Here is a 26,543-nt window from a genome sequence, read left to right on the forward strand (position 1 = left end):
AAAAGTTCAGCTGGACACAGCCAAGAGTCCCAGGACCTCGGCCAGTTAGTATTAGTCAGCTAAACACTTCAGGCCGATGTAGCCCTGTACCTTACACAGGAGGTCAGTCAATTGACCCCTGGAGTCCTTGTCTTTGTCCTGGGTACTGGCGGAGCAGTTCTATCTCTTCAGGGCTCCAGACAGCTCTCTACCAGCAGGTGCAGTGCTTCTTCTGAGGTGGATGCCAGAGGAAGTCACTTTTATGCCTGGCACAACGCTTGTGAGTAAGGGTGATGCTAGGCCACTCACTAATAAATAGGGAAAATGTTTCCAGGGGAATCCCTTCCCACTTTTGCAACATTTCTTGTGTGTCCTTCTGAAAACAATCTCAAAGTGCCAGTCACTCACTAAACCCAAGATAGAGAAAACCTTATCTCCTTGTGCAGAGTTTGAGTTCCACCCAGAGATGTGGTGATGGTAATAAGCAGCCCATGTCCTCCTTTTAAATACGATACACCCAATCCTTTGTGCTATAAGGCCTATATAGGGATGACTTATCAGTATTTTAGAGGCAGATTTTGCCCTCAAAAAGCATAATTTTCACAGGTCAGAGTACCATTTTAAAACCGCTGCAGCCAAGCTACAGTGGTAGGCCTAGGGTCATGTTTGCTGTGTCACATTAATGGATGGCACATTAGGGCTGTAGCCCACCAGTGAGATTTAACTTTTCACGCCATGGGTATATTCAGAGACACCATGTACTATGGCCCTATAGAAAAGTTATATAGGCAAATTATGGTGGAGCCAATTTCAACGTGTTTTAGGGGACAGAAAACCTAACCTTGACACTGGACACCAGTCAAAAAAAAGTATGAAAAAATGGGGCTGACGTTGCAAAAAGGGGAATATCCTCACAGAAGACAAACATTTTTGTACGTTCCACCAATAGCCTTCTGTTCTCTGCACCAGTGTCCTTTGCAGACTGTATGCATCGTCTCACTGATAAGCTTCTCCTAGAACAGAATTTGCCTGTTCTCGGCTAGCCTTGACTGTGGGGGAGGCAGTGTACTTTTTCTTCTCCTTCGCCTTGGACACGAGGCTTCATCTTTGCAGGTCTTCCTATAGGTTTAGGTAAAATTGATTTCCCTGGGTGGGGGCAGGTGTCCCAGCTTCTGTCGCCTGTCTGATTCATGAAGAGTCCTCCAAGTGTGTCCTCCTGCAGACATCGATCAGTCCCACCACATGGAGGATGTTCTCTAAGAACTCCAAACACTTTCAGCCGTTCACCTGTTCCGAGAATTGGGACAAGACTCACTCTCTGCATTCTAAGTGAGGTTTCCCCACCACTATGATGGCAATGCCACACTGTCGGTGGAAAGGCCTATGTTAATTTGGGTTGGTGTCGCGCCTCAGAGGACTTCAATCATTTACAGACAATCCGACACCACCTCTGGTCTGTATTAGCCCTGCTACAAGGGCTTGAAATGTAGGATGTCAGAGGGATTTTATTACAAGACAGGAGGCTCATATTATGCTTTTCTTTTCATGCTTTATTTCAACAGCAGCCAAGAACTACAAATCCCAGAATCCCTGGGAAAAAAACTACTAAACTGCATCACAATGGGGTCCTCCAATCACACGAGGAGCCCTATAATAACTATCTTGACTGAGAGCAACAAGCCCTCTTTTCTTGCTGCTCGCAGTCAAGATAAGTACACTGCTCGCCTTTTTTATGTATTCTGTATAAGGTTTCATATTGTATTTGGTGTGTTTATCTATATATTATCCTTATTGGTTATCCGTTCCTGTTGGCATTTGTTTTGTATTGTTTTCCTTTGTGGTTTAACTTTAACGCGCTTGCGCGCTCCTGTGCGCATTTCCGCGCTGACAGGCCGTCTGTCAGAACGTTCGGTAAATGTTCTGACAGCCGCGCCTGAAAGAACGGCATTCTCGTCATTCCTGCCTCGCCGCAACTGAAACTTGAAGAGAGCTTCCTTAACGCTCGGTTGAGTTTTACGAGCGTTTAATTTAATTCCTTTCACCTCACGGAGCGGCTACAGTGTGTTTAGTTTCAACACGCTTGACTGCCTGCTCATTATTGATTTTTCGTTCGGCCCTCACACGCTGTTGCTATTTTAAAACGCGTTTTTTTCTCTGAGGTTAGTGATACATTTCCTCATATTCCCGGTCAATCCCCTTTGTCCAGTTAACCCTTCCCAGGTATTTCTTTAGTTTTAACACGATTTTTACCCCCTTTTTTTCCCCATTTTATTAAATTTAAATTCTTTTTCTTCCCAACATGTCAGAGGAGGATCAAACCCAGTCCATTAAGGACAATTTAAAATCCTTTATTAATGATTCAGTCCAACACGCTGTCTCGGTGTCTATGTTGGACGTTTCCAAAAACTTAGAGGCCTCTATTTCAAAAATGCTTCACGCACCCAGAGGAAATCCTCTTTTGAGAGGAAAGAAACGTGTGTCCTATTCTCAGGACAGTTCTAAAGGCGTTTCTCAAAAATTGGGGCCTCCAACCCGAGAGGCGAAATCTTCAGGTCTCCCCTCTTCCCCACTTAATATCCTTCATTTACGGGACACGGACAGTGATGGGGATGATGATGTCTTACAAGACAATATAGATGACGATTATTTTGATGGGCCTCCGGAGAAAAGGCGAAAAATTTCTCCTCATGAGTACTCCCCTCACTTTGGGCCCGAGGACCTGGTAGACCCGGTTGGCGAACCTCTGTTCGACCCTAATACCATCCATCATCCCAACTCCTCTGAATGGTTCCCTTCTGATCACGTTTCCGATTACGTCTCCTTTTATCTCCGACACCCCCTGGATAAATCATCCAGAAATAAATTAAAGTCCGAATGTCCCAGACCTTCCCTTCCCTGTAAAGTCACTGACACCCCTGCCATTGATCCCAATATGCTCCTTTTTTTCACGAAATTTGGCAAGGACCCCAAAAAGGGAGTTGACCGCGCCTGGTCAAATTGCCAGGATAGGCTCCTAGATTTGGTGGGTCCCCTCACCAGAATATTTGACCTTGCCGAGGACACCAAGTTGGAAGGCTCTCATGTGGATCCTGATACCCTCTCCAATTGGGCTCAACGGGCAATTTGTATGTTGGGCAATGCCAACTCCTACATTTCCCAGGAACGTCGGAAAAGCCTCCTCCTCAGGATTGATCCAAAACTCAGCACTCTTGCTTCTAAGGAGGAAGGCCTCAATGCTGATGGTCTTCTCTTTGGAGACCCTTTCATTAAGGAATTGGGCAAATACGTTGCTACTTTTAATTCTCTGGACAAAGCACATTATTCTATGAAGAGAATTTTTTCCAATCGGGTTTTTGGAAGGGCCGGCAAAGGAAGGAGCCGTTTTGCCGGCCGCTTCTCTGCAAGATGTCAATCCCTCAACAGAGGCTCCTACACCCAGTCTAACCAGCTTGAAGTGTATCAAGGATACAAACCCCAATTCTACCCCCGCAGATTCCGCGGTGGCCGCAACAGGGGCTATAGAGCCAAAGGAGAACAACTTGCAGGTAAGAACTTTCAGTTCTGGCCTTCCTCCAGTAGGAGGCAGACTAGCTTTGTGTTTAAACGCTTGGTTGTCAATAACTTCAGATTCTTGGGTAATCCAAGCCGTCCAAGGCTATTGCATAGAACTTTACCACACTCCCTCTCAAACCTGCCTTCCTCATCCTCTTCGTTTTTTTCAAGATCAATCTCGCCTTATTCAAATAGAGATACAGGAATTACTATCAAAGCAAGCGATCGAAGAAGTGCCCTTCGACGCTTCGGGGTTTCTCAGCAATATCTTTTTAGTTCAAAAGAAAAACAAAAAACACCGCCCGGTCATAAATTTGAAAGAATTCAACAACTTTGTGTTGTATCATCACTTCAAGATGGAAACTATTCTCCATCTAAGAGATATTCTTCTTCACAACGACTGGCTAGTTCGCATAGATCTCCAGGACGCCTACCTCTCGGTACCGGTGCATCCTTCATTCAGGAAATTTCTCCAATTCCGGTGGGAGCATTCTTTCTTCCGTTTCAAAACTCTTCCTTTCGGTCTGTCTTCTGCCCCTTGGTGCTTCACCAAGATACTCAAACCTGTGGTAGCCTCTCTCAGGGCTCAAGGGATACGCCTTATTGTCTACCTCGACGATTTCCTATTGATGGCCCAAGACCAGTCTTCCCTAACATCCCATCTAAAAATTTGTCTGGATCTCCTCTCGCAATTGGGATTCCTTATAAACTTCCAAAAGTCATTCCTTGTTCCTTCTCAAACTCTCGAGTTCTTGGGATTCCTCGTCAACACCGTCGAGTCAATTCTCCAACTTCCCCAGGACAAGGTTTCTTTGATAAAGAAAGAAATTCGTCATGCTCTGTCGCTACCTTGTACTTCCCTAAGGGCTTTGGCTCGTCTTGTAGGCCTCCTTTCCTCTTCCATCCAGGCCATATTTCCAGGCCCTCTTCATTACAGAGCTCTTCAAAGGCTAAAAATTCGACACCTTCAACAGGGTCTGTCATATTCGGATCAGGTGGTTCTCGATGCGGACTCCAGGGAAGAACTCACATGGTGGATGAGTCATTTAGACACCTGGAACGGGAGAACGATTTTCTCTGCCGCCCCAGATCTTGTCTTAGAGTCAGATGCAAGTCTGACAGGATGGGGCGCAAGATGTGGTCCACACTCGACTGGCGGACCATGGTCTCTTCAGGAGTCGTCAATGCACATAAACTGTTTAGAGATGCTTGCAGGTTCCTTTGCCATCCAATCCTTTACCAAAGACAAAGTAAAATGTTCCATTCTTCTCAGAATGGACAATCTATCGGCAGTAACTTACATAAACCGTCTGGGCGGGACTCGCTCCAAAACGTTAGCTCTCTTGGCCAAGAGTCTGTGGGAGTTTTGTCTACACAAAAATATTTCAGTAAGGGCAGAATATCTCCCAGGCAATCTCAATGTGGTGGCCGATTGGTTCTCAAGGCATTCCCACGATTCAAGCGATTGGCGACTTCACCCTTCTATATTCAAGCGTCTTTCTTCTATATTCGGCACCATGTTCATAGACCTCTTTGCCTCAAGACTCAACTCCCAGCTTCCCAAATTCTTCAGTTGGAGACCAGATCCCTTAGCATTAGCTACCGATGCTTTTCTCCAACCGTGGCCTCCTTCTCTCCTGTACGCCTTTCCACCCTTCCTTTTTATTGCTCGGGTCCTAGCACATGTCCGCCGTCAGGGTTCCTCCCTAGTATTAATTACCCCATTTTGGCAAACCCAACCATGGTTTCCGACCCTTTTGGAACTCTCGTCAGATCTTCCAGTTCTCATCCTCCCTTTCCCAGACCTTCTCCTGGATCCCCAGGGACATCCTCACAACCTCATAATACAGGGTTCCCTATCCCTCATAGCTTGGAGAGTTTCGGGGCTTCCTGGAGAACCCCAGGAATTTCGCAACAGGCTGTCCAATTCATTCAACAATCCTGGGCTCCGGGCACCTCGAAGGTTTATCGAGCAGCCTGGGCAGTATGGTGCAGCTGGTGTGTGGACAGGGATTCCAATCCCGTTTCAGCTGACGTTACCTTAATTGTAAATTTCCTAGCTTCCTTAGCCTCTCAGGGCAAGGCGTATCGTACCATCAATACATATAGGTCAGCAATTTCTTCAGAACACGTCAGAGTGGACGGTAGACCGGTGGGAGAGCATCCCTTAGTTTGCCGCCTATTAAAAGGAATACGTTTTTCCAAACCTCCAAACCCCAAATATAACTCTATGTGGGATGTAAATTCCGTCCTTCATCTTCTTCTTTCTTGGCCCGATAATTCAGAACTTTCGTTAAAATACTTATCTGCAAAAATTACTATGCTCCTCTGTTTGGTCTCTATCAAACGAGTTTCGGATGTTAAAGCTTTGGATGTTTCCTCCTTTCATTTTTCTGCCTTCGGTGTGTGTTTCAATGTGGCTAGACGTACCAAGACTAATTTATCTTCTGTCCTTTATCCCTTTTTTCCCTCCCAACCTAAGTTGTGTGTGGCTAATTGCTTAAAAACGTACGTTTCACGAACTGCAGATCTCAGGACATCCTCTTCTTCTCAACTACTGATTTCTTATCAAAAACCCCATAAACCTGTCTCTTCTCCCACTTTAGCCCGCTGGCTCAGGTGGCTGATGAATTTGGCTGGCGTCCCTATTGACATTTATGGTGCCCATTCTGTTAGAGGAGCTACGGCTTCTAAGGCCTTTTTTGCCGGGCCAGTTTACAGGATATCCTTAGATCTGCAGACTGGTCTAACGTCAATACATTTAGAACGTTCTATTGTAAACCAGTTGATCATCCTATGCAAAATGTTGTTTCATTGCTTTGAACAAGCATAATATGAGCCTCCTGTCTTGTAATAAAATTGAGATTTTCCTAGCCTTGGTGTCAGAAAGGCTAGATTTTATTAAAGACAAGGAGGCGAGTATTATCCCGCCTCTTCTAACCCTCCCTGTTCTTTTATTCTAGTTGCCTCAACCGCAACCAACAGCAACGCTACTGTCTGACCAGCTTTCTCCAGCTGGCCCTTCTGGATTTCCTCTTCAACCACCAGGATCTACACAAGGTCATCCTTCCCTCAGGACTTTCGCTTTGGACATACTTTCCGCATTTTTGACTCTTTATGGTCTACTGTTCTTATTTTCGCATCGTTATATTGACTGACTTTCGCAAGAAAAGAGGGCTTGTTGCTCTCAGTCAAGATAGTTATTATAGGGCTCCTCGTGTGATTGGAGGACCCCATTGTGATGCAGTTTAGTAGTTTTTTTCCCAGGGATTCTGGGATTTGTAGTTCTTGGCTGCTGTTGAAATAAAGCATGAAAAGAAAAGCATAATACTCGCCTCCTTGTCTTTAATAAAATCTAGCCTTTCTGACACCAAGGCTAGGAAAATCTCAATTCAGTGCAGCCTACAGGAGCTCATGTTGCGCCACAAGTTACCTGCCACACCACAAAAAGTAATCAATTCAATTACCTTAGAAAGACTGAAGGTTATGTTTGCCTTGTCGGAACATGAACTTGTGATTGGCATTTGACAACTGATGTCAACCACAAGAGTTTGTCAGCGGGTCAGCTTTCTTGTTGAAAAACACAATATTATCAGCAGGGAAATATGCATGAAACTGAAACTGTTCATTTGTGTTGTCAAGCATCAAGCAGCACAAAGAAACTGTGACTGCGTGTAGAGTGCGTATCCTTAAATGGATTTGTGTATGAACTACATCTGGTCTAACTTGTCTCTGATGATCGGAATATAACCACGTCAAGGGTGTGATGTGCCATTTCAGCACAGAAATCTTACAGAAGAGTAATTAATTCCAAAAATGGAACATGCATAAATCTTGAACTAAATGGATTCCATAATGGTTTTTAGATTCTATAAAAAGCACTTCAAAAGTCGAACATGTACCTGATTGCCGGTTTATTCTCTTTTGGAAGGCAGTCACTTCGTATCCCACAGGTATAGCATAATAATTGGATGCTTGTGTTTTTTGTATTTCCACCTTTGATAACATTTTTGACTCCTGAACCACAGAGGTTTTGAGAATCATAGAATGTAAAATTACCGTCTGTGTGCCTTTTATCTACAAAAATAATTTCTGCACTAGGAGATATACCTGCAGAAAACTAATTTATAAACATGTGCTAAGAATTTACCACTTAGGCAAGCCAGCTTGTTAAATTGTTAGCCATGATAACCCTTAAGTGAGTTTAGTTATCTCATTTCACAGCGCACCCACGGTGCATTAGTCTTCGCGAGTCAAATTATCTAAAATAGGCCCTGCGATTAAAGCTAAACCATAGCTCACAGGTCGCACATGTACTGAAGTACATTTGAGTCATTAATTTTAGTCAAAGTAAATTGCATCTCGTGATAAATGTGTCTTCCTGTTTTTTACTGAAGTCAGGAGTAGCCGCATAAAATGGTGGCGGACAGAAACTAACACAATTTGTGATTGTTCAAACTATACAGAAATTGTAGTCTCATATTAATAAACATGACTTGGAGGGAAAAGGGAGAGAGGAGAAACCGTGACATGTAAGCCACTGCCGATGATTAGTTTAATATACAATTTGCTTGGTCTTTCATGATCAATAACAGTAAGTCACATTTTAAACTGCGTTTTCATCCAAAATGGAAGGAACATATCTGATAACCTGTGATCATTTCCCGACTTCACTAATTGCTTTTTTTCTCTGAAGCTTTTTTGTAAGCAAGTCCATACATTTTGGGCTCAAGTGTTTCTGATATGGAGCTATATTACTTGGGAGAGCGGCTCCCTCTAGTGGTGAAATGTAGCAATTCTTTATTTTATCTAAAAAGTGGTGCGCTAGCAGATCTTGTGCAAATAAATGCTGAATTATATGGTTTCTGCAATAGTCTCTTTTTTACATTTTCAAAATATTTGAAACAATATAGATTGTTCTTGAAGTCTTTTGTCAAAATAATTCTTCAGTGTATCTTTTCTAAAATCAAATAAATAGGACACAAATGGAACGATGAATCACATACAGTTATAGAGAAACGACAGTGAAAAACAGGAGCATCTTAGATGTTAGTTAATTAATCTTGTTATTCTGCAGGAAAGAACCCCCCATGCCAGTTCACCATTGGCAATTATACCTTATACATGATACATGAAAGTCTTCATAATTTTTAGTTTTTTAAAACATTTTCCTTATTTTGCCGTCACTGCAGTAACGATATAATTATTAGCTCACTCACCTCGCCAGCACCAGTTCCCCCGTGGTACTCTTTTGCACTTCGATTTTAATCCTTTTACACCATATTATTTCTCAGCAATAAATTGAAAAAGATCTATTGTATCACAATAATTCTAACCATATGATATATACATGATCTCTTTATACTTTCTATCTGTAGTGGCCTCATTTGCAATCTATTTATATTTACCATTTGATTTGCGTCCGTACAAACCTCATGGGTTTTTTGTAATATTTGTAATCTGTTTTAAAAACATATGGCTTCCTTTGTTAGCACTGTAAATTGCAGGTTGTCCTATTACCGACCTTAAAAGGATGGATCGATGCTCCTGCATTTTAAAAATAGTATTTTGTAGGATGCCATTTTTAGCATGCATTGTATGATTTTAAAATATATTTTCGTTTTGATAAATACTTTTGTACACAGCTAGATGAACATGGGATAAAAAAGATTCGAGAATTTACATTGAATATTCTAGGAATTAGGCACATCCACACTGCATTACGCATGTGAGGGACAAATACATTTGAAGAGACTGGGGCATGTGAGGTCGACCTGACCCAATGCGCAGAATGTGCGTTCACGTATTTTCCAGCTCCAAAGTTTAACAGTCATGTGCCGATCCTGAATACTGACTCAAGAATGTCGATTGTCCGTAATATTGTTGGAAATATCGCAACTACCATAATATTAAAGATGGGACTATAGATGGTAAATATAATATTTCTGGGTAATAACATTAAACTTTAAAATATTACCTACTTAAATGTGTTTTCACGTGTATAATAATATTTATAACACATTGTTCATGTTGTTGGGAAATATGACGATTTTAGGTGGATAGTTTTTTTTAACAAAATTTTTATTATTGGGTTGTGGTTATTGTTATGAATGTTTTATGGATTCATAGTTTAAAAATAAATACAAAAATAACATTACAATGCGCTTGTAGAATATTTTAATAATGAGTTATTTAATTTTACAATAAGTTTTACATTGTATTTCTGTTTGACATACTAATACTTTATTTTTAATAATAAAATGGAAAATGCATATTTCAGAATTAAACCTTTTCAATTAGTGGTATTAAAAACTATTTTTCAGAACCGTTAATTGGCTATCAAAATGCTAATTTATGCCATATAAATAAAACATAATAATTATTCATGTGCAATATATTTTATTTAAACATATTTTAAATAAAACATTTAGAGAGGAGTCAGAGTAGTAAAAATGATTAATTTCACCACATTTCTGTTACTGCAATGTTTGTAACCTCTGGAATTAGAACAGTTCATTTGCAATCCCCAGCTGTGATTAGTTACCTCAATGTTTGTAGATTCTGGAGTTAGAATGGTAAATATGGATTCTTCTGAATTTATTGTGTTACTCAAGTGTTTAAAAAGCCTTGGGGTTTGGACAGTAGATTTGCTTTGTTCCTATTATGCTGTGTTCTCCCAGGGATCTGGAGTTTGAAAACAAAATCTACATTCACCCATATCTTATTGGGCTATCCCAATATTTCCATGTCTTTGAGTTTCAATAGAAGATCTGCTTTCTTCCATCATGCTTTGTTAACCCGTGCCTGTAGGCCTTGGAGTTGAGTAATAACCCCTCTAAATGTATTGTTTTATTCCAATGTATATAGGTCTTAGAGTCAGAACAGATTATTTGCAATTCCCCTAATTTATTGTTTCACCAACAGAACACCTTGGAGTTAGAATAGTACATCTGCTCTCCTACAATTAGCCTATATTACCACGAGTGTTTGTAGGCATTGAAGTTAGAATAATAACTGCAGTCCTCTTAAATTATTTTGACACATCAATGTTTCCATGACTTGGAGTTAGAATAGTAAATCTGTTCTCCAACACTTATGCTTTGTCACCTCAACACTTGCATGTTTCTGGAATTAGAATAGTACATCTGCGCTCTTCCAAATTTAGGGCCTGATTACGACCCTGGAGGTAAAAACCGCCAGGGCCGTGGTCCGCGGGAGCACCGCCAACAGGCTGGCGGTGCTCCTTTGGGCATTCTGACTGCGGCGGTACAGCCGCGGCCAGAAACGGAAAGTCGGCGGTGTACCGCCGGCTTTCCGCTGCCCAGGGGAATCCTCCATGGCGGCGCAGCTTGCTGCGCCGCCATGGGGATTCCGACCCCCATACCGCCATCCTGTTCCTGGCGGTTTCGGCCGCCAGGAACAGGATGGCGGTATGGGGTGTTGTGGGGCCCCTGGGGGCCCCTGCAGTGCCCATGCCAATGGCATGGGCACTGCAGGGGCCCCCGTAAAAGGGCCCCACTTAGAATTTCAGTGTCTGCTTAGCAGATACTGAAATTCGCGACGGGTGCTACTGCACCCGTCGCACCCCTTCCACTCCGCCGGCTCCATTCGGAGCCGGCTTCCTCGTGGAAGGGTGTTTCCCGCTGGGCTGGCGGGCGGCCTTTTGGTAGTCGCCCGCCAGCCCAGTGGGAAACCCAGAATGACGCCGCGGTCTTTTGACCGCGGTACGGTCTTCTGGCGGTTCCCGCTTGGCGGGCGGCTCCCGCTGCCCGCCAAGCTTTGAATCACCCCCTAAGTGTGTTGCATAGTAAATCTGCACGTCCACTAATTTATTGTTTTACCCCAATGTTTGTAAGCTGTAAGGTTACAATAGTAAATCTGATGTCCTCCAATTATGCTATTTTAATTAAAAGCAAAAGCAGGCATCAGACAGATACACAGAAAACAGCAGCAGCCTCTGGTTCTCTTTCCTTTGTTTTACTAAGTTAATCTCATTATGAAAATAGATGGAAGCTTCTAACTTGCAGCATCGAAGAGGGAATACGTAAATATAGATAATGGATTTTTTAAGTTCCACTTTGAAACAGCAAAATTCATAAATTTAGAAACCTCAAAACTATATGCACTGATGCCAGTACTCACCAATCATTGAAAATGTTGAAATTACAGATGAATATGGCATCAGAGATGTACCAAGCACACCAACTGAATCGCTTCTTGAAGCAACACTGATGGTGTTTAAGAGCTGTAAGATTATTGGTCCCGCACATGTCAGCATGTCACCATAGGTAAAGACTCATACACATTTGCTTTGATGATGGGTAACTGCATTGCACTGAAGTATGCTTCATGATCCCTGATCAGTCAAGTTACTTCCCAGCAATCAACAGGAAGTACAGCTTGTAATTCTAGAGGGATGTTCAAGATGGCAGGTTATAAACAGTTCAAGCATGGAAAGACCTGTTCTACTTGAGGAGGTTGAAGTTTGAGAAAACTAAGGGGCATAATTACATTGAACTGGCGCAGCACAGGGCTGTGCCAAAATTGGCAGTGCCGTGCTGTGTCAGTTCCAAAATGCAGGGATGAGCTGTATTTACAAAAATATAGTGCAACCCTGTATTCCCCCTAGCGCTGGTGCTAAATTTAGCTATCAGCGCCAATGCAGGCATCCTTGCACCGTAGTGCATGGGTGTCTGCATTGAAGGGAATGATTGTTAATGTGAAGGAGGAAGTCCCTTCCTGCACATAAACAAGGTACAATGGTGATTTGGCACTTCTAGTGCAGTGCAGAATGCAGCACACATAAAAGTAGCAAATTGTCATTATTGAATGATTGTTTATCTGCAGCAAGGGACACCTTCCTGCACATAAACAATCATTCATGACCTTTTGCTTCTTCAATGCGTTCTGCAGAATGCAGCACAAATAGAAAAAGCAAAAACAAGGAGAGATAAAAGCCACTGGGGTGGCGTTAGTTTTTGGTGCTGCCTCAGATTTACAGTTCCTTCGGGGGCAATGTCAAAAGCAATGGGTGCTGAGGTGGAAAGCCCACAGCAACACCCATTGCATGTCCCTCTGTCACAGAAATCTGCATTGGAGAGGCCCATAGTTACAAGGCGGTGTTTAGTCACAAAAAGGGGCTTAGCGCCACCTTGGAAATATGGTGCAGTGCACAGTGCCACCTAAGCATCACAAAAAGTGATGCTCCGGTGGTGCTAGGGGCTTGTAACTATGCCCCATGAAGTCCAGTGTTCAATTAAGTTAGCAAGCAGTTCTCCTCCGAGATAGAATGAAAGAGGTCTGCAGCATTGATATTGAGTCATGTAGGGTACATTTTAATCCCTGTTAACTTTTACTTCTTCAGCAAGAAAAAAAAATAATTGCAATCCAATGATGAAGATAGTAGTTAATAGTCCACCAAACAGCGTTAAAAACAAAGAACCCCAAAAACAATCTAGATCTGATCGTTTTGAAAACATGGGTGATGCCAGTTTTGTTAGAGACATGGAACACAGTATGCAGTAGATCAACAAATATGTTGGAAATTGGATTTGCAATATCTGCTTTGAATTGACCAGTTTCCTCTTCCTGAGTTAAGACTATAATATGTTATTTTAATTTATCAAAGTGAATATTGATCATTTCTACTTTCAGACATAAAGCACTTTCTCATATGTTTTTGGGGAAGGATAAAATATAATACCACAAAATGTTACTATAATCTGAACAGTTAACAAATAAGCAGAGCCTTGGATTAACCACAACAGAATCATGTATTCAAAATATGTAGGAGCTATTTCTAAAAAGTATGTGACAAGAAGAAACATAGGGAGCAGGTGTTGAAAGTACTGAAGTATACAGTACAAAAAGTGATACAAAAAGTGATGGATGGAATGCCTAAATAAAACTCAGTCACTTGTAATTGCTTGGGGCCACATTCCAGTTTATCGTTATTTTGAACGCCATACCATCAGAGTTTAGGCCCAGTCACACGCAAATCAGTCTTGACACTGCTCTAGTGAGAATAGTCCAGCCAGAAGTACAAAGCTAGGTCCTCCCTGAACTGAACTCAAGCAACCCAGGAAGGAAGAGGATATACTCTATTTTTCAGAGGCCTCGGCGGAGGTCTGTTGAAAAGAATCGTCACATAATGCTTTTTGATGTGACAATTGAGACCTTTCTTTTTTCTTTGCCCTAGGAAGTGGTGGCAGGATTACAGTGCATATGTGTTTTCCCCCCAAGAACTGAAACAGGAGGTTATAAGTTGGAAGAAATACTTGGTTATCAAAGAGCCATTCCTGAATGAGCCATTCCTTTCTGGGGACCCACCCATCAGAAGTTTTATCTTTATTTTTAGTAACAGTGGATTCCTTTTTGTTGGAGAGTGTAACTCTAATTCTTTTAAAGTTCTGCAATAAATCTGATAATGAAGCAGTGTCAGGAAGATCAAGATGTGGGACATGCATTGGAACACTAAACAACATCTGATAGGGTGCTAACCACGTAATACTCCTTTATGTAAATGATTAGTGCTCTTTGATATGCCTACCCCAGTTCCAAGTACAGAAAACATAGGAACATTATCTTTGATGAGGTAATAAGAATATTTCAAAGGGAAACCATCAGGAGACCCTTCACCTTAGCATTGATGCTACCACGAACAGAAACTATTTATTTCTAAGATGAGAAGCCCTAATTAAATCTAATTGACCTTGTTCATTAGGTATATGCCTACCCCAGTCCCAAGTACCAAAACAATGGAACCATTATCTTTGGTGAGGCAATAAGAATATTTCAAAGGGAATCTATCAGGAGAAGGTTCACCTTTCAATGTTTCTTAATGTCCACATCAATCTTAGTTTACAATCGGGTTACATCAACTGGTCTAAAGGTCTGCTTTGCCATCTTTGTAGATAGGTCATTTGCACAGTTGCTTTTAGCATGAATTCCTTCACATTTGTGGGCCATATGTTAATGATATGTCAGCTCTCGCCCTCAAGCAAAACCACATATGCGTCTATTCATTTTTTTGCACCTACTTATTTGGCAAACAATACACATAGCATTACAGGTCTCCATTGTGTTCTACCCTTATATTATAAGCTGGACATTCAGGGAGATCCAGGAAGCATGGTTTTGCCTTATTGTTCTTATTTTCTCTATGGCTGGACTGCTGCTGGTCAAAGTTGGTCATTTAGCTAAAACGACAGAAAGTGATGAGGTTACAAAATGACAGTTTGAAGAATATTTCAATCAATGCCAATGGCTTGAACAATAGGCAGAAGGCTAAAACAATTGAAGACTGGCTAAATGGCCACTTTCCCAATAATGCCCTAATTTAGGAGACCCATTTTAGGGAGGGAGCAAAACAAAGCTTCACAATTGTTAAAAGTTGGACCAGGTTTGAGTGTGCATCTAGCATAAAGGCAACCCACAGGGGAGTGGCAGATTGTATAAATAAACATCTTAAATATCATATTAGCAATTATCAAACAGAGAAAGAGGGGAGATGGGGATGGGTCAGTGGGCTCATAAATGGTGTTAGAACAACTGTTTCAACAATCTATGCTTAAGTAATTACAGCCAAATTTCTAAACGGTTTCTCGGACCACTCACTCAAAATCTCGGTGACAGGGATAGAACATGATAGGTCAACTGTCAGATGATTCTTTAGTAAGGTGAAATTCAAAGACAAGGTTTGACTAATGAGATAGAAAATGTGATCATTAACTATTCAAATTACACCAACACTGCCAGTGTACAAACAGTCTAGGATGCCTTTAAAGTCACAACCACGCCTGTATAACATCCAGGAGCAGTACATAAAAAAGTATCTCACAGAAAGAAGAGCAAGCTAGAGCAGGAATTGAAGATGGCCAAACAAATATTTTTATGGCACAAAACCCACAGTAATAAACAGTAGCTCAGGAAAGCGAAACAGTCAATGCAAAACTACTATTATCAGCAAGGCTATATTTCCAACAGTGCCTTTCTACAGACAGCCTATAAGGAAAGTGAATACATGGAAAGATTTCTTAAATGGGCAGACACAGTAGAGGAGGACGCAGAATATTTTTATGTCACTTTATGAGGAAGAAACTAAGATGCGGATTTCTGATCATCAATCAATGATTGTAAAGCGCAATCATTCACCCGCTAGGGTCTCAAGGCACTGGGGGGGGAAGTGTGGCATTCACCAGGTGGTTCTCAAAAAAGCCATGTCTCCAGTTCCTTTGTGAAGCTGAGGAGGGAGGTGGCTTGTCTGATATGGAGAGGAAGGATGTTCTAGGGGGAAGCTGCGAGGTAGGAAAAGGATTGTCCTCTGGTTCTGGTTTTCCTGATGTGGGGTACTTCTGTGAGAGAGAGCTGCGCTGAGAGTAGGGTCCTGTAGGGTACGTAGAGGTTGAGTCGCTGGTTCAGGTAGGCTGGTCTGGTGTTGTGGAGGGCTTTGTTTGCATGGGCGAGGATCTTGAAGGTGATTCTTTTCTCTATGGGAAGCCAGTGCAGTGTACGCAGGTGTTACGAGATGTGGCAGTGTCGAGGTAGGTCGAGTACCACTCTGGCAGCTTTTGTAGTTTGCGGATGAGTTTCTTATTGATTCCACCATAGAGTGCATTGCCGTAGTCCAGTCTGCTGGTGATGAGGGCGTGTGTGACGGGATCCTAAGCAGATTTAAGACAAATTTTAGAAACTCTATGAGCAGGTGTAAAGTAAGGAGCAGAGGGTTGGTATTGAACAGAGTAGGCTCTTTTTGAGTGGAGATTCCATCCCGAAGCCAAGGAAAAGACAAGCATGGGCTTTGGTGACTTCGTTTACTTTAAATGAAGTTGATGAAGTCACCAAATCCTTGGTCAGTGAGAAGACCTGTGGGGAGGATGGTATACCTGCTGACTTTTATAAGACGTCTCTGCCCATTTAAACCCTGAAATACTGAAGCTGGCCAATCACATGTTAAAAAGAGGCAAAATCCCACCATCATTTAATATAACCATTGTAGTCAGCTTCCTGGAAAAAGACAAGAACCTGGAGAATATTAACTCATATAGACTCATATAGGGGCTCATTCTGAGTTTGGCTGGCGGCGGTTGCCGCCAGCCAAACGGGAACCGCCACTTGGCCGCTCCGCGGTCAAAAGACCGAGGAGGCCATTCTGGCTTTCCCGCTGGGTCGGCGGGCGCTCGCCAAAGGAGCGCCCGCCGGCCCAGCGGGAAAGCCCCTGCAACATTGAAGCAGGCTCCGAATGGAGCCGGCGGTGTTGCAGGGGTGCGACGGGTGCAGTTGCACCCGTCGCGATTTTCACTGTCTGCAATGCAGACAGTGAAAATCTCTCTGGGGCCCTGTTAGGGGGCCCCTGCACTGCCCATGCCAGTGGCATGGGCAGTGCAGTGCAGGGGCCCCCAGGGGCCCCACGACACCCGTTCCCGCCATCCTGTTCCTGGCGGTAAAAACCGCCAGGAACAGGATGGCGGGAAGGGGGTCGGAATCTCAATGGTGGCGCTGCTTGCAGCGCCGCCATGGAGGTTCTGCCCAAGCAGGGGAAATCCGGCGGGAAACCGCCGGATTCCCTTTTCTGACCGCGGCTTTAACGCCGCGGTCAGAATGGGCAATGAAGCACCGCCAGCCTGTTGGCGGTGCTTCCGTTGCCCCCGGCCCTGGTGGTCTTGTACCGCCAGGGTCGGAATGAGACCCATAGGCCCTCATTCTGACCTTGGCGGGCGGCGGAGGCCGCCCGCCAAAGTCCCGCCGTCAGGTTACCGTTCCGCGGTCGAAAGACCGCGGCGGTAATTCTGACTTTCCCGCTGGGCTGGCGGGCGGTCGCCTTCAGACCGCCAGCCAGCCCAGCGGGAAAGAGGCTTCCACGATGAAGCCGGCTCGGAATCGAGCCGGCGGAGTGGAAGCTGTGCGACGGGTGCAGTTGCACCCGTCGCGTATTTCACTGTCTGCGCAGCAGACAGTGAAATACATGTAGGGGCCCTCTTACGGGGGCCCCTGCAATGCCCATGCCAGTGGCATGGGCACTGCAGGGGCCCCCAGGGGCCCCGCGACCCCCCCTACCACCATCCGGATCTCGGCGGTCCGACCGCCGGGATCTGGATGGCGGTAGGGGGGGTCGGAATCCCCGCGGCGGTGCAGCAAGCTGCGCCGCCGCGGAGGATTCAATGGGGCCGCGGTACACTGGCGGGACCCCGCCAGTGGTGCCGGTCCGACCGCGGCTTTACCGCCGCGGTCGGAATCCCCATTGGAGCACCGCCGGCCTGTCGGCGGTGCTCCCGCGGTCCTCCGCCCTGGCGGTCAAAGACCGCCAGGGTCAGAATGACCACCATAGTCTCTTAAATACTGATTACAAAATAGTGATGAAATTATTTGCAAAATAGAGGGAGAACACTCATTAATCTGAATCAGTGTGGTTTTATCTCAGACAGGCAAATGTCCATTAACATCTACTTCTTGTCTTGGTTGAGGCTTTAGATTTCTTCAAACAAAAGCAGGTCCCTGTCCAAGTGTTACTGTTAGATGCCAAGAAGACTTTTGATTTGGTTAACTGGGAGAGTCTTTTTCTTATGCTAGAGAAGTTTGGTTTCCCCATAAACTTCATTTGGGTCATACAGAGAATGTATAAGAGAGCAATGGTGTGATAAAATATAAACTCAGTTGATATAGGTATGTTTAATGTAAATTGGGGAACAAAACAGGGATGCCCTTTCTCTCCTATACTATTTGCGGTTTCTGTAGAGCCACTTGCTATAACCATAAGAGAAAACAGGAACCTAAAATCCACTGTAAGTGGGATATCAAAAATCGAGTTCTACACTGATGATGTACATCTGTTTTTAAAACCTGGCTTAGAGATCCAGAAAAGGGTCTTTGAGATCTTTCAAGCATTCCAGTCAATGGGTGGACATAAGACTAAGAATATGCTTTTATGTAACTACACAACAGACACTTTCCCTTAGAATGTTGCCTCACATGAATTCAAATCCTCAGAGATGTCTGGGAATACACACAACAGAGGATATCCATAATCTATTTGTATTAAACTATGTACATTTGATGAGAAAGATCAGATCACTTTTGTTGAGGTAGGCACCGTTACCTACATCCGTAAAGGGTAAAACACTGATTTGTATGTCTGTGCTATTGTTGATTAATTTTGTATTCACCACCCTACCCTGCACTCTTCAGATGGTTTTTTTTAAAGAAATAGAGGAAATGTTTTCCATTTGCATCTGGGCTAATAAAACGTCAGCATAGTGCTAAGCTCTTTATGTAGGACAGCAAAAGATAGGGCCTGGGGTTGACCAGATTTGAGAGAGTGTTACTCTGTCAGTTTTGCACCTTTTTTCTATAGATGTTTTTAACTCCCAAGGTGTTGAAATACCAATTGACAATTTCTTTTTAAGCTCAGACTTGCAGGAATATGTGATAAGTAATTTTCCACACCTGACCAAATCACCCTAAAAGGTTTGATGTAAATTGTTGCAATGGTTCTTAGAACCCAAGGAGCAATTGTTTAAATATTATGAAATACCATTCATCATTGGGTGAACTCACTTAACAGATATTTATATAGGATTGCAGCCATTATTGGATAGGAAAACTGCCCACAAATGGGAGAGCAATGGTTATTGCAGCATCAGCAAAATTTAAAATTTCGATACATGGAAAGGGTAGGCTGATATCGGGCAAAGTATTAGATATTTGAAAATTCAGATTACCATCCAGTGGTCTTTCATTGGTATATAGCTCTTTTAAAAGAATTGGATCCCAGCAGGATAAAGGCAAGTCTTGATTTAGTGGAAGAATTGTTTGAGTCAAGCACACGTAGACCTGTTAGGTATTGTATAGCCATGTTTTGAAAATATAAGGAAGTCAATGTTTTAGTAAAGCGTGACAGAAATGGCATCAAAGGAAGGATCGCTGATTTTGTGGGGGATTTTGGAACAAGATTGATTTCTATAATCTTTCTTTATTAAAGGGGGTGAATCTCAGCCGCATGCAATTCTATACCAAGTGGCTGTTATACAGAACATCAGCTTTTTTAATAACATTAATCCCCAGAACCGTCAAAATTTCTTTAGATGCTTGACGAAGGGCGAGGGCAGTTTTTGCATATCATCTGGAACTGTCCAAAGATCGCAGGGTATTGGGCCTCTATACAGGACTGCTGTTAAGTATAGTTAACATCGGACATTAGTATTAACTTGAAATATAAGTGAATGCTTTTTTTGATTACTCTCATTGCCAGGTCCATTATCCTGCAAAATTGGAAGACCAAAGTAGTCCCTGCTTTCAAACACCAGGGGTCCAAAATGATGAAAATAAAGGGATTAGCTTCAGGTCATCCACAAAGCGACTGCTCAGTTGGTCCCAGACCTCCCAAAACATCTCTTGATGAGGGAAGGTTTGATGACACTCCATTGGCTGCCAGTGAGGAAGCGGGTGACCTTTAAAGCCCTTTGTTTTGTCTTTAACAGCCTTTGCCACCAGGACTCCTGTTATCTCAGGACCACTTTCAACTGGTACACTCCTAGTAGTCTTTTTAGATCAGTAGGGCAAAGAAAAGTTACAGTTCCCAGGTTCCTGGAAAGCTAGATGGGGTGAACAAGTTTTCTCAGTGGCAACTACCAGACTGTGGAACACTCTCCCTGAATATATTAGTAGCCTGAATTCTTGTTGTGTTTTGCAGGAATGTGAAAAGGTGCCTATTTTTGCAACTCTAATGCTTTTTGCTAGCCCCCCAACCCCAGTTGTTCTTGTCAAAGACAGCGCTTCAATGTCTCTGTGGTTTTAATGGGCTTTATAAATTCACAATTTAAATTAAGATTCAAATTAGAATGCTGATGTGCAGTGTGTCCAGGCTCAACAAATAGATTCCTTAGGTTGTGGGAAGGTTTTGAATGGGGGGATGTGTTCACAGTTGGCCAATATCTCAGGCAATGTGCAACATTATGCCCCATCGGGGGTAAGTTGTAATAATATGGTGCAATGCAAAAAACTTTGGTTTTTAAAATGAATCTGATCTCTATGTCATATGATAAATTGATGGTTCTGTGTGAGCTCTTCCAATAAAACCAATTAAAAAAATGTGTGAGCCATTGTGTGGTGCACATTGACCAAAGGAAGCTTGTGCTACGGAATAGCTATCTTTCGCCAAAGCTGCTTTGCATTTATCAATTTACCTTTCCAATCTCTGACACTTTTAAGACTCTACTGTGGCAAGTTCATATTGTAACTGAATTCTGCATCTGGCAAAATATGCGTGGGAACTGGCAGGCAGTCTTCTGAATATGGCATTTGCTCCTGCTATCAGCACAGTGGGGTTATTGAAAGGTTTATGTGTGTATACAGCATCTTGAAGATGCAGTCATAAAAAAATCCCTGCACTGCAGTGCATTTCTTTTTAATTCCAACCACACACTATGCAGAGCTATATGAATAGAGCACACTTTTGTACTCATAAATGGGTAAAATGTTTGCAGCTTGTAGAATGTTCTGTGCATATTGTGAAAATTCTTCAGTCTGGCGAGTCAGACTGTACTCTTACTTGCGGCCCACTGAAGCCAGCAGAGGTGTTGTGCTCACTTACTGGGAATACTGGGTTTAGTAGCAGCTTCAAGAGTAAGTATTAATAAAACTACCATATTTGTTTTCCCTGTTCCAGAGGGCCTTCCTTTAAAGTGGCTGGCTCAACTGCAGTGCGAATTTTCCTAGTGGGAGAAAATCATTCCACTGTAGTCGAGTACAGATGTAATCGATAAGCTTGGGGATCACCTGTCCCTCATTCTAAGCTACATATGGGTAGTCAGAAGTGAAAGGAACAAACCCATTGACTAGGTTGGTCTTGAATTCCTACTTCTGTAAGTAATTTGCTACTAACATGTCTGCTTCCAGTCGATTTAAGATAGCTGTGTGTGTTTTCATCCACTTCTTTTCAGATAACATTGGCGTAATTAATTTATATAAGAGCTTAACTTGCCTTGCAAAATGTGGCAAGTAAGCTGTTCAAAAGTTAAGAAACCCCAGAAAGGGTTGCAACTTTATCAATGTGTATGGAGGTTGTAAATCAACACACTTCTGTAAGAAATTGGGTGCCACTCTTCCACCCCCACTCGATAAATCATATCCAAGAAAAATCGCATTAAGATACACAATTGTAGATTTTTTAAATGTTTGTTTTGTATATATGCTGGGCTAAGAGTGTCACTACTTTGTCTGTCACATCTAAATATTCAACTAAATAATAATCAGTTACAAAGACATTCTCTTTATAAGATGTCACCTCTGGATCTTCTTTTAATACCTCCATTATTCCTGCAGCAAAGAGCCCAGGGCTGTTCTTGCATCCCTAGGGCAATCTTGTATGTGGTACAGAACTCTACCAAATGAGAAAGTGGATAGATACTCTGATTGAGGTGGCATGTTATGACTAAAGAAAACATTTGAGGTATCTAGGTTTTGTATTTTTTCCTAAAACAATGTGTCATCATATCAGTACTGTGGATGTTTTGCATTGCAGGTATGCTTGTGTTTACATTTCTATGATATAAAACTATTCTAAATGAAATGCCTGACTTCAACAATGAAAAATAGAAGTATTTGTGTTTGAGGACAAGGCACTATTATATCTTCACACACTCATCTGCATATCTTTCCCTGAGATCTTCAGGTACTAATGACAAAATTTTTTGCATTATTACTAGGCCTGGAGAAAATGTAAATTATGCCTACATAATTCAGGTCATTTGGTATTTATATGCAGTTTCCCCAATCACAGCATTATGACACTTTGCGTAGTTAGGTGCTATTTGCGTTAAAAATGTAAAGCCAATGCACAATTCTATGTCACAACCAGAGGCTCAGATTATCCTTGTCTCTTTTCCTTATTTCTACTCAGAAACCTTAATTAACTAGTCATCTTCAATATCTTTGAAAACTACAAATCCCATAAGTCTTTGCAGCAAGCAAGGAATAACCATAGAAGCAGTCCAATATGTTTGACAGCCAGGAACAGCACTTTCTCTTTCTTCACTGCTTAGCATCCAGATAAGTGCCTTTCCTCATTTTCTAATTTTGTTTTTTGTAATAATGTGATGTTGTTTATTGATTGCTATTGTTTAAGTGATGTAATGTGTTGACTAACATTATTTCACTTTGCAAGGGTGCCTTAGCCACTAGGGGGTTAATCTGCGATTGTGGGCTGCTCTGAGGCCATTTCACTGCTCATGGCCTTCGGCGCATCCTGAGAGTTCTATCGAAGTGTGAGGGCATTCTACTTTGTGCAACCAAGCATTGGCAAATCCAAATCATTTGTATGACAATTACACTCAGAAGCCAACATGAATTGGCACTCCCAAAATTCTGATGGTTGTTTTTAATTACATCAAGTGTTTGGATACCTTTTTTCCCTGCCTGTATTGTGACCCTGCTTAAATATGGCTGGGAAGAAAAATGAATTTTGGGAGTCCGTGGCAGAAGAGCAAACACTTCCCTATTCATGAGGAGTTGGTAGATGCTGTAGATGCATCTTTTGAGAGGGTCCGAACATTTTGGAGCTCGCTGACTAGAGCTCAGTTGTACTCCCATCTAGCAAAGGTTCGAGACCACTGCCTCCCACTGACACTTAGGTTGCTCCCAAGGGCAAAAACAAGGCCAGACCGGATGCCAATGTCAAGGTGTCAGTTTCATCCTCTGATGCTTTTGAGAGGCTTTGCCAGGCCATCCTGAAAATATATCTCTGTGCTCAGGAGGCGCAAGATGATGCCCAGCCTGAATTTACCCGCAAGGATGATTCCTGTTCCCATCAAGGGACAGATGATAATGCCGGGGAAGGAAGGGACACTCCTGATGGGGACTCAGGAGACGAACCGGGCCTGAGCAGGCCTCAGTGGGGGCACCAGACATGCACAACCTGCAAGAAATCTATCACCCCCATCCGGCGGATTGGTTTCCTGCCATAAAGGTGGTGCAGTATGTGGCCAACCATATATGAAAACCAATGGACCAGGAAGTATGGGGACGTTTGAGGGCAGAATGCCCTAGACCTTCTTAGCCAATAAAGTGTCATATACACCTAGATTGTTTTCAAGATGGCAACGTTCATTGCAAAACGTATTAAAGACCTTTAGAAAGGTCTAGATTGCTCCTAGTGTGCCATCAAGGATAAGGTCTTGGATATCCTGGAACCACTTACTAAAATCCTGGATATGACAGAGGATGCCATACAATTTGGCCACCTTATCGACCCTACCATTCTTTCAGGTGGGGCCCAATGGGCCCTGGGTTTGTTGGGTAAGGCAGAACACAGACGGTCCTTATTGATTAAAATTGGGTCCCAGCTAGGTGAACTAGACATTACTGAAGCTGGTCCAGTTGCAAATGGGGGCTTCTTTGGGAAGTCACTTATTAAAGAGCTTTCATGCTTTGTGAATACCTTTTCCCCCGTGAACAAGGTACAACAATAAATCAAGAATGTTTTTAACCAGCACATTTTTGGAGGGGCCTGAAGAGATAGGGGGCACTCCTCCGTCTGTTCATATATTTCCAACCCCCACAAGCTGCAGACAAAGTGCTCCATCCAGTGGCAGGACCAGAAAAGATTTGGAAGGTCTACCCCTACCGAGGACCCAACAGAGGCTGTGGCAATAAAGGAGCCTTTCGAGGGGCCAGTAACACACCAGGAGGTATCACTGGTAAGCAATACCCCTTTTTCCCTCTTGGGGGTGGAGGCAGGTTAAGGTGATTCAGTTAAAAATGGGTGTCCACGTAGAGCTTTATGGGACCTCTCACCAACATTTCAGACCTCGGCCCTTGGTCTTTTCCCAGAAAGGGACACGGGTGGTAGACCACGAGGTTTCCAAACTCCTGCAGAGGGTGCAGTCATGCAGTCAGTTTTCCATCCCCAGAGTTTTTTGGGCAACATTTTCCTTGTAGAAAAGAGTTACAGCCCAATAATAAACCTGAAGGATTTCAACACGTGGGTAATATACCGCCATTTCAAGATGGAAGGGATTTACCTCCTCAGGCATATCCTTCTGCCAAACAACTAGCTGGTGAGGCTCAATCTAAGGAGGCTCATCTCACCATTCTGATTTTTCCACCTCACAGAAGGTTCCTTCAATTTGAATGAGGCAGTCAAGTTTAAGAATTTACGTGCCTTCCATTTGGGTGGTCCTCAGGGCCTTGGTGTTAATACGCAGAGAGCTCCAGAAGACATTAGAGAGAGAGAAAATTCCTGTTGTCTTTGTCCATCCAAGCACAACATCTCAGGAAGGGCCTGATGTATGCTCAGGAGATATCTTTTTACCCAGAAGCTCAGATGGAGCTTCACTGGTGGTTAGACCACATGCATGTCTGGAATTGGAGATCCATTTTCGGTTTAGCCCCATATTTGGTGATAGAATTTGATGCCAGCCGGCTGGGTTGGGGTGTTCGTTGTGGTGATATTACCACAAGAGGAGCGTGGTCAGAACAAGAGTCAGCTGTCTAGAATTCCACACAGGATCCTTTGCAATTCAAAGCCTGGCAGCCAACAAAGTGCCCTGTTCCAACCTCTTGAAGATGGACAATGTCTCAGCAGTTCACTATATCAACCGTCTGGGGGGCACCAGGTCCAAAGTACTGGCAGAGTTGGCCAAGGAATTTTTTAACTACTGTCTGGAACACAAACTGTCGGTGACAGCGGAATACTTATTGGGGAGACTCAACCACACCGCAGATTGGCAATCTTGACACCTAAAGGATTGCAGCCCTTGGCAGCTAGACCCATCTCTGTTCCAGAGGATTATGAATTGGTGGGGCCAATGCTAGGTGGATCTGTTTGCATCCAGGCTCAATCATCAACTTCCACGTTTCCTCAGCTGGCACCTGGACCCCCTGGCAGAGGTGACCAATGCCTTTGGACTCAGTTCCGGAGGAATGCATTTCCCCCCTTCTCGATGATTGCCAGACTCAGAGCATTGGTCAGATGACAGAAAGCAGAGGGAATCCTGGTGACACCGCTCTGGAAGTCACAAGCCTGGTATCCAGTTCTTCTGGAACTTTCCATGGATTTTCTAATCCCATTTCCCCAGACACCTCATCTGCTGAGGGATGCTCAAGGCAACGCACATCCTCTGGTTCAGGACGGCACTTTAGTGTTGATGGTTTGGAGGATTAAGGGGCCATTGGAAAGTCCCAGCACTTTCTGCGTTGGCTGCATCCTTCATTAAAAGAGCTTGGGATGACTGTACAGTCAAGAGATATGGCTTGGCCTGGCATAGATGGACACACTTGTGTATGCAGTGGGATTTGGATCCTGTGGGATCAGATGTAGTGCATATTGTAAATTATGGTCCCAAGTTAGCAGACGGAGGTTTGGCATATCATACTATCAATGCATATCGATCACAATATCTGCAGGTCATATGCTCCTCCATGACATTCCAGTGTGGAACACCCCATTGTTTGTCATCTTCTGAGGGGTATCCAGTTATCTGTTCCTCCTGAACCATGATACCCCTCACTTTGGGATGTAAATGTAGTATTACGCACGCTCCAGTTTTGGCAGGACAATCAGTATCTGTCCCATAAAGAACTGACAGGTGAGTTGGCTGTTACTATTTCTCATCTTTCGCATGCGAGTGTCAGATGTTCATACCTTAGACATTAGAGTGTGTATGCTTACTCCAGATGGAGTTTCATTGATGGTGTCTAGACGCACCAAGTCCAAACCCAGGGTTGTTCATTACCCTTCTTTTACTGATCACAACAAGTTGTTTATGGTATGAGAGCATATGAGGCCATGACAGAAGAATATCACCCAGGAGGGATGGCTCAGCTATTTATTTTGCTCAGAAAAACGTTTAAACTGGTTTCAGCCACTACCATTACCCAAAGGGTGAGATGGGTTCTTCAGGAAACGGGAATTGGTACCTCCTCTTTGGAGCACACCCTACCAGGGTTGCTATGGCCCCAATAGCTTTTTCCTTGGGAAGCAGACTCAAAGATATTCTCAGAGCAAAGGACTGTCTTTG

The sequence above is a fragment of the Pleurodeles waltl genome, chromosome 10 (assembly GCF_031143425.1).
Source record: "Pleurodeles waltl isolate 20211129_DDA chromosome 10, aPleWal1.hap1.20221129, whole genome shotgun sequence".
In the NCBI taxonomy this organism is placed as follows: domain Eukaryota; kingdom Metazoa; phylum Chordata; class Amphibia; order Caudata; family Salamandridae; genus Pleurodeles; species Pleurodeles waltl.